Source organism: Gymnodraco acuticeps, unplaced genomic scaffold, assembly GCF_902827175.1.
Source record: "Gymnodraco acuticeps unplaced genomic scaffold, fGymAcu1.1, whole genome shotgun sequence".
Classification (NCBI taxonomy): domain Eukaryota; kingdom Metazoa; phylum Chordata; class Actinopteri; order Perciformes; family Bathydraconidae; genus Gymnodraco; species Gymnodraco acuticeps.
The window spans coordinates 107619-126763 of NW_022992059.1; positions in this window are offsets into that span (position 1 = coordinate 107619).

Sequence of the window (19145 nt, forward strand, 5' to 3'; positions counted from 1 at the left end):
CATTATGATAGAAGAGACGGAGGAGACAGAGAAGAGTGGCTGCACAATTGCTGAGGTGCTCCTTTTCTTTTCATTTTCAGATGAAAGCTAATTACGCGGTGTGGCGAGAAGACGGGGCGGCGGGCCGGTGCAGGAAACGGAGAGCGAGGCTGGTTAATTGGGGTGTGTGATTACACAGGGCTGTAGTTAGAGGGAATTAGGCAACAACACACTCTGCAGCACAGCTCATCATGGGGAGAGAGTGAAAGGAGCGGGGGATAACGCTGATATCCTCTCATGGAGACCCTCTGAGGCCTCCACACTGAAATCTGACTCTTAGATTGAAAGGAAAACCACAAGTATTTACCTTTTTCAGTTTTGTTTTCTGCACACCACTTCTTTGAGTTCACTTTAAAAAACTTGGCCAGTTCTATTACATCTATTCCACCTGCCATAAGACTATTAGACATGCACCTGAACCTTTTAAAGAACATCCACAAACATTCATCTGTTTGCATTTTGCTCATTAATTATATCATATATCTCCAGTTACTTGTATATAGTCTCTTCTTGCACTATTTCTATTTTATTTGTATTCACTTGCACATCTCCGAACATTCTGTTGCACTTTTTTATCTGTTTTATTTGTTCTATATATGTTGCACTGTTGGAGGAGCCTATGACTTACGTTTTTCATGTGTTCATTCCTCATATGTGCAAATGACAATAAAGCCTTGAAACTTGAACTTTTGTTGTTTTTTTTATTGCCTAAAACACTTCCGTACAAGAGAGTAAAAGTGGATATCTAAATCGGGTTTTACCTCTGCTTTCCCAGTTTGTTGTTTGGAACATACTTTTTGGAAGTCCTTAGTGCATCCAGAAAGAACTATATTATTTGAACTTACAGCCATTGTCTGCTTACCAATATAAGAGGAGCAACGGGGGAACGGACACCTTCCTCAAGGCTGTGTTTATGAACATTTCCCACCAATTCCAAACCATCAACCTTCCACTTTGCTCATGTTGAAGTTTCACAGAGCATTGAGCCCCATCAAAGGGAGCATTTGTATCGTTAGCCTGACCTAACCGCACCTTCAATCTCATGTGGTCAAATCAGCCGTAGTGGACCCTTTTCTCACTATGAGCGCTTCGATGACACTTCAACGACCCGCACTCTAAATTACCCAACATGCTAGATGGTCTTTATTGATCAGCATGTTATTCAAAGTGTCTCCCAGCCTCACAGATGTAGAGCCTTTCACCTTTTATGTTGAAGAACAAAAGGGGGCGGCCATGAAAAGGCGTTGGAAGGGTGAGTTAAGAGCTGTTTCCCTTCTGTTACGAAACTAAAGGGAGCGTTCGACTGGGTGTCATCGGTTATAAGTTCTGCCAAAGACAAGAGGAGGTATTATAACACAGAGAACATCCATCTTCCTGCGTCATTATCTCTTAGTTTCAATAGGCATCACTCAACTCCTAGCTAGGAGACCCTTAATGTTTGTGAGTACAAAAGTCCTTAAGGTGTTACTTTTCAGTTGTTCCCAAAGATCTCCAGCATCTCTTAGAGCAGGGGTGTCAAACTCAATTTCATCATGGGCCACATTATGGTTAAAGGGCCGGTTATAACTTTAAGACTATATAAATATACATATATATAATAATGTATTATATTGCATTAGTGCCTCTGCATTGGATTATTATCGGATATGGTAATAATTTCATAATGAATTACGTCTGAAAACAGAAGTCTAGGGCAAAATAATTGCAAGTCTCTTCAGTGTGCATGACACAAAATGAGATGCATTGTGGGACATGTAGTTTATGGACAACGTGCTTCTGTAAAGCAGCATGAAACCGTATAATAAACATATTATATTCTTTGCAAGCTCTTGCGGGGGCCACATCAAGGAAGTTGGGCCTTTGAGTTTGACACCCCTGTCTTAGAGAGTTGTATATCATCCAAAATCCTCCAAAATGGCGTCCAGGTGATGATGTTAAAGGTCCCATATTATACTCTTGTTCATCAATATATTATAGGTCTCGGATATATACAAAACATGTATTTTGAGTAGGGATGCACGATATTGGTTTTTTGAACCGATACCGATTGACCGATAACTTCCTGCTTCTCAGACCGATCCGATAACAAACATTTTACGCCAGTAATATTTTAACGCGATTAACGCATGTGTATTTTTTGTCCTCGGCCGCCCCGTAGTTTCAGAGCGCATCGAGTTTAAAATACCATCTACAAAGCTGATGCTGACAGCCTCGCTCCTGCCGCCCGCTTGTGGCAGACCACACTTCCACGCTCACCGGCAGGCACCGACTGGCCATCTGGGAGGACCGGGTAGGGTGTGTGTATGTGTGGCACGAGCGAGCGAGAGAGAGACCTTACGTGCATTGTTGTTGTTAGCATCTGGTGCTAGCTAGCTGCGCTAACGGATATAAGGAGCTGTTTAAATGAAAACAGAGGAGCGACATTTTGCCACAACTGCGCCGAGCACTTGACTTTATGCAGGAAGCCAGACAGTGGGACATTGTACGAGAAGTCAGCACACTCAGCTCGGATAGTGCGCAACATGATTGCAGCGTCCAGGCAGCTCCGGTTCGAGCATATGCCTTGAGTTGCACATAGCTCCAACGCCCATACCACCGACGACATGTTTGTTTACTGTCCTGGCTTCACGGCCGCACACCATTTACGTCACAGCCAGGCATGAGTTAGGGAGCGCTGGATTTGTGAAGAACTCCCCTCTTCCTAAACCACTAATACCACAGTACTGGCAAAACGGGAGGAGCCGAATGAAAAACAAGCGCCCCTCATCCCAATCCACCCACACCGCAGTATTTTTTCTTTTTTTTTACCCAAAAAATATATTGTATATTATCGGGGCTATTAATACTGGTATCGGGTTTATCGGGATGACGTCATAATTCCTAATATCGGGCCGATAATTATCGTGCATCCCTAATTTGAAGTGTTTGCCTCGAAACACCAAACAGATCATTGCAGCATTACCCATAATCCCTTCTGTTTCAGCCCTGTTTTCCAAAGTGCTGATTCTCTGTCTGTTACTTTAGATTTTCACGTGTTGATGTAGAAGAGACATGAAGAAGAGGTGACACATGTTGATGTAGAAGAGAATGAAGAAGAGGGGACACGTGTTGATGTAGAAGAGACATGAAGAAGAGGGGACACATGTTGATGTAGAAGAGACATGAAGAAGAGGGGACACATGTTGATGTAGAGGAGACATGGAGAAGTGGGGACACATGTTGATGTAGAAGAGACATGAAGAAGAGGGGACACATGTTGATGTAGAAGAGACATGAAGAAGAGGGGACACATGTTGATGTAGAAGAGACATGAAAGAGGGGAACATGGTGATGTTAGAGGAGACATGAAGAGAGTGGGACACATGTTGATGTAGAAGAGACATGAGAGAAGAGGGGACACATGTTGATGTAGAAGAGACATGGAGAAGAGGGGACACATTTGATGTAGAAGAGACATGAAGAGAGGGGACACATGTTTGATGTAGAAGAGAACATGAAGAAGAGGGGACACATGTTGATGTAGAAGAGGACATGGAGAAGAAGGGGACACATGTTGATGTAGTAAGAGACATAAGAAGATGGGGACACATGTTGATGAAAGAAGAGACATGAAGAAGAGTGGGACACATGGTGATGTAGAGGAGACATGGAGAAGAGGGGACAACATGGTGATGTAGAAGAGACATGAAGAAGAGGGGACACATGTTGATGTAGAAGAGACATGAAGAAGAGGGGACACATGTTGATGTAGAGGAGACATGAAGAAGAGGGGACACCTGTTGATGAAGAAGAGACATGAAGAAGAGGGGACACATGGTGATGTAGAAGAGACATGAAGAAGAGGGGACACATGTTGATGAAGAAGAGACATGAAGAAGAGGGGACACATGTTGATGTAGAGGAGACATGAAGAAGAGGGGACACATGTTGATGAAGAAGAGACATGAAGAAGAGGGGACATATGGTGATGTAGAAGAGACATGGAGAAGTGGGTTGTGCATAATAGGTGACCTTTAAATCACCTGAAAGCGCTCTATTGTCTCTAAAACGACTGTACATGTTGTGTGATCTTCCCATGAATATGAACCCGTGCCACTTCAGCGCTTTTTCCTTCCGTTCTTCTTCTTTTTGTGACCCGGCCATTGCTTTTCCCGAGGCCTGTTGTGTCTGTAAAGCCCTCTCGACCGGAGACACTGACCTCTTGTTTCAAAGTAGAGCACATCAAAGCCTCAAAATGAAACTGTGCGGACGGCCGTTGAACGCCTTTGAACCTACCTAGCCCCAATCTGCGTTACAAAGCTTCAATTAGCTAAAACATAGGAAGCGGCCTCCTTTCGTCCCTCATTCTTAATTCACGGATGCTTTGTTTTTGGTGAATTATTCCTGCCTAGTCAGCTGCTGTTATTGTTAATCAATCTTAACCACCCACACATGATGAAGGTAACTCACACATGAGAGCAAACACTGGCACATTAGACTGAATGTGTTAAGAGGGGTTTGTGGATGTATGAAAGGGCGGTTATCGAGATGCCTAAGTGCAGCAGTCGTGGGTTTGTTTTGGACATTTGAAAGAGTATTATTTAGGATAATATGATTTAGAATTTAGAAACAGATGGGTGGATCATGTGTCGGGTTAAGAACGTCAAAGTTGTGCTTCTGAAAACTCTGCAGCTGTTAGAGGAAGAAGATACAAACAAACAGTAAGAGTACAATGTTACAAAACAATTGTTGTAAATCACGCAGAGATCATCGAAATGTTTAAAGGTTGAATATCATTTAAAATTGCATTAATGTTCCTTGACCCTACAGAAGAATAATCCCTCATGTTTTACTAAAGGAACACATACAGAAAATTATATATATATATATAAATTATGTTATACAGAAAATGGAAGGAACTGGGTTGGGATAAGTCATTTAAAATCCGCCTTTAACAAAGCTGTTGTGTGCTGTGGACATCGTGTTAGACTGTGTTGTCATGACAATAACAGCCACTAGGTGTCACTCTAAGATGTGATATAATCTGAAGCTGTCACCAGAACATTTATCCTCTGATGAAAAACCAGCAAGTTGTGCGTGCAAAATAATAATGAGAGCGTAACAAATACAAGGATTTTATACTTTTGTGTGAACGTTTGTTGCACTTCTAGTCTGAAAAATAGGTGTATGTGAAAAATATAAAGAAAAAAGTTAGTTGTACTTAAATGCTAATGCTTTTACCACTTTAATACGGTGTTTTTATTTGCTAAAATCTTAAAAATCCCGTTTTATAATTAAATATTTAGATCAAATATTCAAAGTAATTGTTTATAATTATTTAACGTCTTGCATGCTTATTGCAGTATTCCTTGACTCTCACTTAGAGGTTTATTTAGTTGTTGAGAATATAAAAATGGATCTAAATTTGAAACAAAGTATTTTCTGTTATAAAAGCAGATGCCTTTATTATCCATATTTGCTGAGAACCACCTAGCGCTCACAGTGAGCCACCTCTCCTCAACAGATTGCCATTCAGCCTAATTTATGCAGGGTAACCTTTTGTAAAATGTCCATATGCTTGATATGCCTCCCTTTACACAGCCGTGTGCTAAGCAGCTCACTGTTAACACAGATGGAGCAAACTGCTGCAGAAATTGAGGTGAACATCTGCATGGAAGAGATCTAATGTACCCAATTGCTATTATATTGCTTGCCCATATGGAAACAATCCTCAGTGTGTGTGTGTGTGTGTGTGTGCTAATGCTAATGCATGGGGCATTATCAACATTTTTTTAAACAAAAAGGTAAAACAATGAGTTGTATTTTACTCAATCTGATAATAAATGAATGATGTTTTCAATATTTGTAATATCTTAAAGGAGGCTTTTTTGTTGCATTAAATGAAGAGAAATTGAGGTGAACATCTGCATGGAAGAGATCTAATGTACCCAATTCTATTATATTGCTGGCCCACATGGAAACAATCCTCAGTGTGTGTGTGTGTGTGTGTGTGTGTGTGTGTGTGTGTGTGTGTGTGTGTGTGTGTGTGTGTGTGTGTGTGTGTGTGTGAGAAAGAGAAGTGTGTGTGCTAATGCTAATGCATGGGGCATTATTGTTCCAAAAAACTAAAAGGAAAACAATGAGTTGTATTTACTCAATCTGATAATAAATAAATGACGTTTTCAATATTTGTGACATCTTAAAGGAGGATTTATTGTATTCGTTGCTTTAAATGAAGAGTGTGTGTGTGCACAGACAGCAGAGATGATTGAGTTCAAACCTCAGGAATCTGACTCAAGTCGCACAAAGGCCGCTGATGAGGGAAACCAGCTCCCTCTCCCCTGCAATCTCCTTGTTGTGCTGTCATTCTGAAAAAAAGACATTTGAGGGGTCTCCATTCACTGTTGCATTCACACCTTTCTTACCTGGCTGAATAAGGATTCCTGGATTATAATTTGTCCGGAAAATGATTAGGCCATAGATTGCCCTCTATCAGGAGACACTGGATGGAATTATCTCAGCCTTCTCAAGGAGCTGCCGGTTTCAAAACGGCCAGCTAATGAGTGAATGAATTCAACAAAAGCAAATGATGTTTCTCTCCGTCTCAATGGCAGCCTCGCTGAGGAAAAAATTCAAAGAGCAATTCTTCAGGTGCCATGTCATCTTGGGGGGAGAACGCTGGGTAAATAAAACAGAGAGGAAGGAAGCGTTTACAATTTAAATAGGCATTAGTAAGTCATAACCCCTCGGAGCACGTCTCTCACTCCCCGCAATCCATGTTTAGGATTCACTGAATTTAATATAATAAATGCACTGTTTATACATTTAGATAAACCCATGTGACATTTAAATGTAATTCTCATTTAAATGGGACACTCTGCCTCCAAGTAAGCAAACGTGTTAGAATAACATGGAATCTGCATTCTATTACACACACCGAGTGCCATTGAGAGCGTGTTTTACATAATTTCACTGACTGTCTGAGAAAATGAATAAACAAAGAATTATGTCAAATGTTGTGATCTGAATTACTGAAATAATGCACTTGATTAAGATGCGGGGAAGGGGGTGGAAGTAAAGAGCTACTGTACTGTCAGAATACCTTTATTGGTCCCACAGATGGGAAAGGTACGTTGTTACAGCAGAAAAAGACAGCTTAATAGTATATGCATTAAAGTAACAAAAAGTTATAATAAAAAATATAATAAAATAAAAAGTTACACGATTTACAAAATACACACCCTGTAACAGTTCTTAGCAGCCAAATATATATTACACAGTTATTAACGGCATATATATATATCACATAGTTGATTGGTATTTAACAGCAAGGGGTGTTATAGTCTGTGTTGTTGTGTGGGGGGGGTGGGGGTCTACTAGGGCCGTGCTGGTTATATAGTCTGACCGCGTGCCACTGTCACGTGCACCATTCCCTCTCACAATATTATTCTATTTCTTCTTCCAAAATGTTTTCTCTTAAGTATGTTGCATTGTTGGAGAAGCACAATGACACAATGCAGTATTTTATTCCACTGTACAGTATTTTATTTTACTTTTTTTGTATTATCTTACTCCATTTGACATGTTTATATAGTTGACCTTTTTCTGCGTTTTACTTGCACTTTTGTGTCACGTGCACCATTCTCTCGCAGTATTGTATTCTATATCGTTGTATATTTATTATTCTTTTAAGTATATTGCATTGTTGGATGAGCCTAGGACTCTATGAGAATAAAGCACTTATCAAATTAACTAAAATATTAACCGTTTCACGATTAGTTTTTTCCTTTATCTTTTAAGAATGGAAGTTTTGAAGATCTTTTCTTTGTTCTGATAGAGTTCTAATATGCATCAGCTGTTCTCTTGTTGACTTTGTACCTGTAGCTGGAGTCGGGCTGAACTTGTTGTACTACATCAAGGTGATATCCAAAACAAGATGGTTGAACTTTGCCATGGTCCCCGCTGTTGTTTTAATGGCGATGCATGGATTTTCTTTAACGTGCTGCCAAGAGACTCACATTAGCATTCTTGCCTGAAATAACACTTATTGCGTAATATCCCGATGAACGAGCTCCGGTAATAAGCCACAATTAAGCGGGGAAAGCGTTTTTTTTGCATCTGCCAACCCTCCACTAGCCACAATTATTTGGCAGTACACAAAGGGTTACGGGCAGTCGTTTGATGGACACGCAGGCCTTTTGATTTGTAATTGTAATCCTCTCCACTTGAGGACTTGGAAATGCATCGTTTGAACCCCCCCTTCTCTCTCCACACACATACACCTCTACCCTCCTCGACGGCTGCCCACTTCTCGTGTAGCATTAAAAGGTGTAATCTCACTGAAATGTAAATCACAGTTCTTGAAAAACAAATTACGCGCAAAGATAACAAGGCCGGCGCTCTATCAATAAAGGAATCAGAAAGCAGTTTTCTGTGTGTGTGTTGTCTGTTTCTTTAATATATATATTTTCTTTCTCGGGGTCCAAATTGCAGCAGAACCTGTTATCAGGGGTAATGCTGAGCTGTCAACCAAGCCAGGTTGATTACAAGGTTATTGTAAACAATCTGCGATGGACAGACTGAAGGGGGGGGGACAGATGAGAGCGCAGACATCACATTCATCAAGCAGATTTAAACGAACGCTCAGGGGTTCGATGGGTGCCATCACGGCCTCTCTAACTCATGATAATTGCCCCCATTTATGCGTGATTTCTCTCTGCAGACCTTCACTTAGTTATCCCATCTCTCCATCAAGCTGCTGGGGATGATATTTGTGAAATTGACTGTCTGAAGAAAGGATGTCGAATATGGGAAAAAAAGCTCCATCTGGACAACCTGATGAGACAGAAAGGTGTAAACAGACGGCTGGTAAAACATGACATCTATTCATTTGACATCTCATTCCCCTTCACATTTATTTTCCAGCTTATAATATACCTGTGTGAATGTCTTCAGAGATGGCAAAAGTACACACATCCTTTACTCAAGTAAAAGTAAAGAAGTATTGGCTTTGAAGTGTACTTAAGTAAAAAGTACCCATACCTAGCAGCTGTTTTAAAGAGTACCTGACCTCCCTTTATATTAATAGAACAATAATGTCATTGTTAGCTAATGAATGTTTCCATGCTGAACAACGGCAACATGACAACGTTTCCATTGGTCCCTCTTCTTTAGAGAAGACCAGGAAATGATGGATACACGGATCGTGTTCAAATCAATAGACACGCAATGACTCTAAAGAATAATGATCACGCATCAAACACACATTCAAACTAAAGGAACCAGCTGTTTGGAAAATGAGAGAAGTAGAAAGTACAAGTATTTGTGTTCAACATGTGAGAAGTAGAAAGTACAGGTATTTGTGTTCAACAAGTAAGAAGTAGAAAGTACAGGTATTTGGGTTCAACATGTAAGAAGTAGAAAGTACAGGTATTTGAGTTCAACATGTAAGAAGTAGAAAGTACAGGTATTTGAGTTCAACATGTAAGAAGTAGAAAGTACAGGTATTTGGGTTCAACATGTAAGAAGTAGAAAGTACAGGTATTTGTGTTCAACATGTAAGAAGTAGAAAGTACAGGTATTTGAGTTCAACATGTAAGAAGTAGAAAGTACAGGTATTTGAGTTCAACATGTAAGAAGTAGAAAGTACAGGTATTTGGGTTCAACATGTAAGAAGTAGAAAGTACAGGTATTTGTGTTCAACATGTAAGAAGTAGAAAGTACAGGTATTTGTGTTCAACATGTAAGAAGTAGAAAGTACAGGTATTTGGGTTCAACATGTAAGAAGTAGAAAGTACAGGTATTTGTGTTCAACATGTGAGAAGTAGAAAGTACAGGTATTTGGGTTCAACATGTAAGAAGTAGAAAGTACAGGTATTTGTGTTCAACATGTAAGAAGTAGAAAGTACAGGTATTTGTGTTCAACAAGTAAGAAGTAGAAAGTACAGGTATTTGGGTTCAACATGTAAGAAGTAGAAAGTACAGGTATTTGAGTTCAACATGTAAGAAGTAGAAAGTACAGGTATTTGAGTTCAACATGTAAGAAGTAGAAAGTACAGGTATTTGTGTTCAACATGTAAGAAGTAGAAAGTACAGGTATTTGGGTTCAACATGTGAGAAGTAGAAAGTACAGGTATTTGTGTTCAACAAGTAAGAAGTAGAAAGTACAGGTATTTGGGTTCAACATGTAAGAAGTAGAAAGTACAGGTATTTGAGTTCAACATGTAAGAAGTAGAAAGTACAGGTATTTGTGTTCAACATGTAAGAAGTAGAAAGTACATGTATTTGGGTTCAACATGTAAGAAGTAGAAAGTACAGGTATTTGGGTTCAACATGTAAGAAGTAGAAAGTACAGGTATTTGAGTTCAACATGTAAGAAGTAGAAAGTACATGTATTTGAGTTCAACATGTAAGAAGTAGAAAGTACAGGTATTTGTGTTCAACATGTGAGAAGTAGAAAGTACAGGTATTTGTGTTCAACATGTAAGAAGTAGAAAGTACATGTATTTGGGTTCAACATGTAAGAAGTAGAAAGTACAGGTATTTGGGTTCAACATGTAAGAAGTAGAAAGTACAGGTATTTGAGTTCAACATGTAAGAAGTAGAAAGTACAGGTATTTGAGTTCAACATGTAAGAAGTAGAAAGTACATGTATTTGTGTTCAACATGTAAGAAGTAGAAAGTACAGGTATTTGAGTTCAACATGTAAGAAGTAGAAAGTACAGGTATTTGAGTTCAACATGTAAGAAGTAGAAAGTACAGGTATTTGTGTTCAACATGTAAGAAGTAGAAAGTACATGTATTTGAGTTCAACATGTAAGAAGTAGAAAGTACAGGTATTTGTGTTCAACATGTGAGAAGTAGAAAGTACAGGTATTTGTGTTCAACATGTAAGAAGTAGAAAGTACATGTATTTGGGTTCAACATGTAAGAAGTAGAAAGTACAGGTATTTGGGTTCAACATGTAAGAAGTAGAAAGTACAGGTATTTGAGTTCAACATGTAAGAAGTAGAAAGTACAGGTATTTGAGTTCAACATGTAAGAAGTAGAAAGTACAGGTATTTGGGTTCAACATGTAAGAAGTAGAAAGTACAGGTATTTGAGTTCAACATGTAAGAAGTAGAAAGTACAGGTATTTGAGTTCAACATGTAAGAAGTAGAAAGTACAGGTATTTGTGTTCAACATGTGAGAAGTAGAAAGTACAGGTATTTGTGTTCAACATGTAAGAAGTAGAAAGTACAGGTATTTGGGTTCAACATGTAAGAAGTAGAAAGTACAGGTATTTGTGTTCAACATGTAAGAAGTAGAAAGTACAGGTATTTGAGTTCAACATGTAAGAAGTAGAAAGTACAGGTATTTGTGTTCAACATGTAAGAAGTAGAAAGTACAGGTATTTGTGTTCAACATGTAAGAAGTAGAAAGTACAGGTATGTGTGTTCAACATGTAAGAAGTAGAAAGTACAGGTATTTGGGTTCAACATGTAAGAAGTAGAAAGTACAGGTATTTGGGTTCAAAATGTAAGAAGTAGAAAGTACAGGTATTTGTGTTCAACATGTACGAAGTCAAAGTAAAAAGTCGCCGTGGAGTAAAGTACTGATACCAGAAAAATGTACTTAAGTACAGTAACGAAGTATTTGTACTCCACTCCTTCCCACCTTTTCAAATGTTCCCACTCCCCACTAAAATGTTGTGGTACAAAGAGAGGGTATCTGAAGCCATCCTCAGATCAACAGAGCCATTATTGAGCTCAATCAGCTCCTTGTTAGCGCCAAAGCTATTCAATTAAAGGGAGCTGGGGAAACAAATTTGCTACAAATGGAGCGCGTTGGTGTCCTGTGAAGTTAGGAGGGAGAGAAAAGGTTGGGTGGGTGGGGAGCGAGGATTCATTTCGTTGAGGTTGCCCCCTGTCCCGAGTCCTGATAGTAGAGATACACAGGCTTTTTTTTGGGCCTTCTCCATTAAAGGGTTGACAATCGTCCCCGTTGTTCCGGCTCTGGAAAGTGATGAGGCTGCAAATGGAATCCCGTGGAGGGAAACAAAAGATGAGGAGATCGTTTAGTGCAACCGGACTCTTTGGTAGGTTCCCCTCTTAGACACGTTAATTGATCTAATTTGTTAGCTATACCTGCCCCGATCAAACTGCGATCATCGGAAGGGAGAGGCGGGACTGTCATCACAACATGATAATATAAGACATACCAAAAGAGAATATGTTCCAATGTAAAAACAGATACAGTAGAAGTGAGACAAAGTGAGGAGAAAGAGAGGGGGTGGGGGGAGAGGGCAGCTCTAGTCTTACAGGCTTCATTTCACCGCAGCTCTGAAACCAGAAACTCCCAAATATCCCAATTACACCTGCACTTCTTGTCCTTTTGTAATGGGGATTCTGCTTTTTCCCCCCTCCCTTCCCTTCCCCGAATCTCCACGAAACACAAAGTGGACAATTGTCCGGCGTGGAGCTGAGACGCCCTGCTCAAACATCCATGTCTGTTTTATTGGAGGCAGGCAGATCGAATGAGCTTTTAATGGCCCTAATTGGAAACTGTATTCATCAGGCAGTAATGTAAGTAATGAGGATTTAATTCACATTTTGAGAGGAATCTCATGCCGCCTTTCGTGTGATCCTAATACTGCTTTGTCCTATTATTAGTCAAAAACAGATTTTTTTTTTCTGTTGGCGACAAGAATCCAGAAGTGTATAAGTTAATAGAACTGCAAAATAGTTTGTAATATTGCTGATTTTTATGTCAAAATGTGACTTTGGGACAGATTTGGCCTCATCTGTATTCCGTTCACCTTCCCAATCGTTTGCATTGCTATTTGTGTTCAGTCCAGCCTTTTTATTACCCATTGAAAGTGATGTAGTGACACAGAACATTCTCCGAGGACTTTACGCTCAATGTTTTCGTGTTCTGATTCGTTACCTTCTGGTTGAGCGATGATGTGTGTCTCTTCTTGCCCTCAGCGAGACACAAAGTGCAAGTTTTGTTTGTTCAAGGTCTCCCCGAAAAAGTGAGCGTGCGATCTCTAGCTGTGCTCTTTTGTTCTCGGCTTGTCTTTTTTGCAACTTCGCCGCCCCCCCCCCCCCTCCCTCCTGTTTTTCTGAGCTGGCATGGCAGGGTGAGAGCTCTCCAAGCTGCCCGCAGCTTCCCATGCATCCTGTGATGGGCGCCATTCAACCCAATTAGTGAAATCCACTCTGATGCAGAAAAGGAAGAAAGAAATCAAATGTTTTATTTCGCCTCCCTGTCCGTCAGCTGCCAATTTCACTGGAAGTAAGAGAGTGGCACCAATTAATGACCGTTGGGCCGGAGGCGGCACCAGCACTGGCACAAAAACAGCATGTTTCAAGCGTCGGGTGGCATCATGCGAGGCCTGCTTCTCTACCGACGCTAAAGCAAATGAAATGAGACTAATAGGGAGCTTGTTTTCCAGAACGCTGATTAAAAGGCCTGGGAGATCCTGAGGCATCGCCTACTTCCAGGTCTTCACATTGCTCCTGTAATGTCATTTTGGACATCAGCGCGTCTGTCTCCCTGAGGTCATCCCTTCTTCATTTTTTGTTTGTTCTGCAGCAACAAAAAAAAACCGGGGCTAGGGAAATCTACACTTTCCTTTGGGGTGTTAATTAAGGGGGAGCATCCGAAATTAATCAGCAAATTCACTAGGGCGAAGGGCGATGTGTCTGAAGGCCTGGAAACGAAGTCCGTGAAGCGCCTGCGGAGAAAAGGCGCCCTCGGCTATGGCCACGCAGAAAAACAAGTGCGACAGACGGCGGTCTGACACAAAAATGCATGGAAGTATAACATTTTACACTCATTTTGCCTGTCAGCTTGTCACAATGAATTAAAAAAGGTTGATTCGCTTATCATGGCTAAGGGAGATCACACACGCCCGGTCATCTGAACACCATCATATGGTCACTGTCTGCTGGTGGAGGCCTGTGCTAACATGCTACAATGCTAACGAAGTGGGTTCCTTATCCCACTTTTATCAACGATTCTCAACTAAGAGTGAGCAGACCATTTCTAAAATGATGCAGCAGCTCAAACGGCTCCTTTGTTTTTGGTTTCTCCCTTCAGGAAAGACTTTTTTTTCAAAGCTTCACTTCCTTTCTCCTTTCATTCACCTTATCCCCACTTTCATTACACTACTTAGATAACTCTCCCATTTTTGTCTTTCAATTTATCTTTGGAGTTTTTTTTTTGTTTGCCACATTCTCTAATTAGCACAGTGCCTGCAGGCTATTTGTGACCTTTCCATATGTAAATAGATGGATGCTTCCCTCCCTCTCCCCGCTTTTTTCTCTCTCCCTCTCTCTCTCTCTCTCCCCTCCCTCGTCTCTGACTTGCAGTGACAGGATGAGTGCAGTCAGAGTGAGCCAGTGCTCATGTGTGGATGGATGACACCACTCAAGGCATGTTTGGCAGCGGCTCGGGCGATATCAGGGAGCGAGGTGTTTCGGGAGCGTGGTGATTGACAGCTGCCAGGTGTGACACTGCCAGGCTGACACTGTGTGTAGCAACTGTCTCCTGTCACTTCCTCTCTCCTCACCGAGGCGCCGCGTCACTCCAACGTCCTCCAAGCCGAGAGGGTGCTTCATGCAGCTGGAGTGCCGAGTGCTTCCAAAAGGCCTCAAAAGCCATAGTTTCTTGATCTAAGGACAGGGGTTTGTTTATTAATAATAATAATAATCATATTTGTATAGCACCTTTCATACAACAAGTGCAGTCCAAAGTGCTTCACATAGACATTTAACAGAAAATTGATATCACACAGAATACAGATACCAGTGAAAGACATGTAAAAAATACATTTAGATTAAAGGTACGACGGTTAAAATGCATCGCAATGCATTGAGAAATGCAGATGCCATATTTGTATCAAGTTGATATTGACTAACGATAGAGAGAAGCCACAGTTTGCCATTTGTTTCAAGTTTGTTTTGTAGGGAACCAAACCTGAGTGTTTTCTTACTTCTATAAAGTCAGCGTAGATTCTAAAATCTGCTACGTGTTGAGACTCTTATTTGTCAGACATCTATTTTTGAGTAAGGGGCAGGTCAAATAAGCACATTTTCATCATTGGCTAAAAAAAATAAAAATCTGTTGTTCTATCATAATTGCATGAGTGGAATAAAACTATAATAAAAAGATTCCAAAATCTGACAACATTTAGACACTGAAAGAATATTTTAAGACCCCTTATACATCCAACCCACCTCAATGAGCTAGAACCAGCAGCAAACATGCAACAACTTTACGAAGGTAGGCCACAAATGTTCAAAGATCTTCCATGGCGTGTCAAGACATAAGAAAAGTGCACTTTGGGAAGAACATTTTAAGACTAACAATAGCATAAGTTTAATGTCTTAAGCAGAAGCGCTATTGTGTCACATCATTTATATGCAGTGCATTGATTTCTCCATTTTCCTTTCCTTTCTTTTTCTTACAGCTGATATCTTAAGCCTGCATCCAGTGCAGCTGGGAGGGAATTAGCTTACAAGGATACACATTTGAAAAGCCGTTTTGAGTCCAAAAGGCTTCAATATAGTTTCTTGATCTAATTACAGGTGTTTGTTTAATGCCTTTATTTGATCAAGTTGATACTGACTAAAGATAGGGAGATGCCACAGTGTGCATTTAGTTTGTATTCTAGATAGTGTTTTCTTACTTCAGCGTAGATTGTGTTTCGCAATGGTTGGAGTTAAACTGTGGAATTCTTTACCAAAGGATTTAAAGGGCTGCATGAACATCTTTCTGTTTAGGACAATGTATAAAGAAAGAACAATTAGACAGTATGATGATGGTGATGGTAGATTGTTGTGTGGACGTTGGATTGTGTTTTTGGTTTCCTGTTACAGTAAGTATTGGTTGTAAGCAGCTGTGACCATCGATTTTTGAGTAAGGGGCAGGTCAAATAAGCACATTTTCATCATTGGTTACAAAATAAAAATCAGTTTTATCATAATTGCCATGAGTGGAATAAAACTATAATAAAAATATTCAAAAATCTGCTACGTGTGATAAAATGTAGACACTGAAAGAATATATTAAGGCTCCTTATATATGAAGGTAGATATGGTGCAAAATGCGAGAGTGTGTAAAACCTGATGTGAGCACTTGCAGAAAAAAAATCTGAGTTTGTGTGCATACATTTACACTTGTATAAAATATCCACGTAACTGTGAACCAAATGTACACTTGTATAAAATATCCACGTAACTGTGAACCAAATGTACACTTGTATTAAATATCCACGTAACTGTGAACCAAAATTGAAGTCACAGAAGAAAAAAAAAGTTTTGTAGCTTGTAGAAAAAAATGAACTTAGTGATGAAATGTTCACTTGCAGAAAAATACATATTTTTAAAATATATTTTCCATTACAACTGCAACTTTATTTATTACAACCTCTCAAATCAGTCAATACAACTTGACGAATCTGCTCTGTGGCAGTATAAATCGACTTGATTTTGCTACACTTCTTGCGATAAATGTGTCGCACAAGTCATTTTCACCTGTAGATGTGGGGGGAGGGAGGGAGGGGGGTTGGAGCGAAGGGGCGGAGCTATCAGAACAACGAGGCTCGGGTCAGTCACACAGTCACAGCCACAGTCAGTCACGTCGAACCGGATGACTGCGGGGCTAACGTTTCGTGTCGCTACCAGTCCGCTGACATGGCGCATCAATCAACGGTAAATGTTGCCCATTACTTGCCCAGTATTACTTTGAATATTATTATTGTGATCGAGGATTAAATCCGCTTTGAAGACCACCGTTTTATATCGTGCAGTTTAGCGGCAAAATAACGTCAGTCAGCCAGCTAACGCTAGCTTTGTTGAGGTTATGCTAGCTAAACAAGTAGTGGTTGTAGTCTACAGCAGTAATTAATATATTATAGCCTACTGCTTTGGCACTAACGGTTGCTAACCGTTTATGAAAATAAAACCAATTGAACTGTACTGAAATAATGACAAGTTTTATAATTGTCTTGGGCTCCTGCTGTGTTTTCAAAGCCTTTGTAAATTATCCATGCTATTTTCTATTTAGAACGAAGACTTCAGAATCTTAAAATCTCTTAACGTTTGTATGCAATTGTGCTAAATTCAACTCTAGAATCAAGCAAATATTAATGTTTGCATGACATTAGTTATTTATATTTTGCCATCACTGAACTATACGTTTAATACATTTAAGTCAAGCTAAGGTACATGTGATGGTAGCTAGTTAGTGCTCTTACCTGTGAGGCCTCCTCCAAACAGCATAATAACCAGACTATCATTAAAACTAAGTACCAGTTATAGATCCTTGACTTTAGACAAACAATTCAAAAGACAACATGTATTTAAAGACCAATCTTTATTTGAAGGTGCCTCTTAACCTGAGATATTAGTTATACAGTAATAGTATTGACAATCTAAAAAAACTGAGCAACTCAACAGTCAACTTTATGTTTCTTATTGTCTAAAGCATTTATTATTTTCATTTTCCCCTCTCATATTCAGTGTGGACGGATTGAGACAGCGTGGTGTCCAGAGAGCTGCAGAGACTTCATGGAGAAACCTCCGTGTGATGGACGTCCTGTCTGTTGGTTTGGAGAGGACTGAGGGTCTTTCCTCTGCGAGGAGGACCAGGCCTGATGGAGGAGCCCATGCTGGGCAAAGCTGATACCAACTGCACAGGCCTAGTCTGTCACTTTATTTGACTAAATGTGTTTACTTATACATTTAATAGGTTTACACCTTCTGTCCATATGTGCTTTTTATTTAAAACATTTGATTAACTTTTGGTTCACATTTCAATAAATTGTATTTGCACTCCTTTTGTCCAATATTCTTACTGAAAATGTTAGATTACACATTCACATCTGACTGAAGATTGGCCCCATTTATTTGTGACGTTGCAAACTCTGCGGTACAAGGCACAAGTGATGTGAAGCTCATAAAGTGAGGCAAATAGAAATAATCAGCTGATGGAGTGTAGATGTGGAAATAGATGCATCCCATCAGCTGACTATGTTTTTCGCCACACTTTATAAGCCTGACTATAACCACCCCTTCTCTGAGGTGCAGGCAGCGTCACAAACAAATGATGGTCCTGATAGACTACAAAAATATTCGGTGTGCAGATCTTTTTGTTCACAATAAAAGTAGTTTCTTAGTGAATGTCCTGTACTGGTCTTAAAATCTCATAACATCAGCTTTTAATGTTCCTCTTGGATGTTCTTCTTGACCCTCAGAGAAGGAGAAAATGTCGTGTCTTTCAGGCATGTCCTTCCCTAACAAAAATTGCAGGAAACATAAAACATATTATTGCAGAACAAGTGTGTTATTTATGAAAGAGGTGTGTTTGTGTGTTTAGGGGCTGTTGATATAATTATTTTTTAATTGTAATCAGATTATGAATGAACAGTATGAAATTCATCAACATTGAAATATATGTTATCAAAATAATATTGAACTGTTATCAAAACGTAGTGCAACTGTAGAAGCTTGCTCTGTTGTCTCACTGAAAGAATAACTTTTACCACGTTTTTTACAGACAATATTGAGAGATAAATAGTAGCAGTTCTCACTACAGTATGTGTTAAATATCTTTGCCTTCAATACATTAAATTAGAAAGCTGACATCATATTGCTTGTTAACATCTAAATGTAACCGTTTGCATGGAAAAAAACCTCAACTTCGCTGATGTGTAGGTGATCTAGTATTTAGTATTGTTTAATGGAATGTATATCAGTGTATTCAAGTCAATACTTCATTCATTTAAACCAATATCTTTCTTGATTCTTTGTACAGTATGAAAAAAGAGTCTTTGTACCTGAGCTGAAGTTCACTGCTGTGAGGAGTCCAGTTCTGTCTCTCACTCTCTGGTCCAGCCTGTCTGCATCACCTGGACACCTTAAACAAACATATATATATATATATATATATATATATATAAAGAACCATGTGTACAAACAATATAACTGATTATCTTCTGTTGAACATGTTGGATTGTGTATTGTCCGAGTCAGGGTCCTTTTTATTTTACTGTAACTTTGGAAATTGTGTTACCAATGCTTACTGTTTATTTGATACCCATTTGGTAATGCAATTAATTAAAACAACAAGGTTTGGGTTC